Raw genomic sequence first — 406 nt, forward strand, 5'->3', positions numbered from 1 at the left:
ACAGTGTCTCTCTCCTCTGACAGTGCCCAGGCCCTTGAGCCTCCTCCGATGCCCAGTGGCTCTGCCCCAGGAGGGCCAGCGTCCCCGGGCTCCCAGTGAAGTGAGTGAGGGGCAGCTGGGACAGGCGGGGTGGGGGGCGAGTGAGCCTGCCGCCAGAATTCACACAGCTTGTCTTCTCTGTCCCCAGGTAGCTGCGGGTCATGGTGGCGGTGGTGGCCAGCTCCTCCGTCCTCCCTCGGACCCGCTGGGTGGGGCAGGGCAGGCCCAGTGGCCCTAATCCCCCATCGCCCTATTCCTCAGTCTTTCCCTGGACTCCTGGAGGCTGCTGCCAGGGAGACAGGCCCCCACCCCATTTGCACTGAGAAGAGAAGTTATGGAGCTTTGCCTCCTAGAACGAAGTTGCAGA

The 406-nt window shown here is 64.5% G+C and overlaps 1 long non-coding RNA gene across 1 annotated transcript; it reads left to right on the top strand.

Annotated features, from left to right (window-relative positions):
- The first annotated feature begins 7 nt into the window (after positions 1-7).
- Positions 8-313, top strand: LOC106736251 (uncharacterized). Its single transcript, XR_001371321.2, has 2 exons — positions 8-100; positions 188-313. It is a non-coding gene; the product is annotated as an uncharacterized LOC106736251 (long non-coding RNA).
- The last annotated feature ends 93 nt before the right edge of the window (positions 314-406 follow it).

This window comes from Tupaia chinensis, unplaced genomic scaffold (genome assembly GCF_000334495.1).
Source record: "Tupaia chinensis unplaced genomic scaffold, TupChi_1.0 Scaffold121800_1, whole genome shotgun sequence".
Classification (NCBI taxonomy): domain Eukaryota; kingdom Metazoa; phylum Chordata; class Mammalia; order Scandentia; family Tupaiidae; genus Tupaia; species Tupaia belangeri.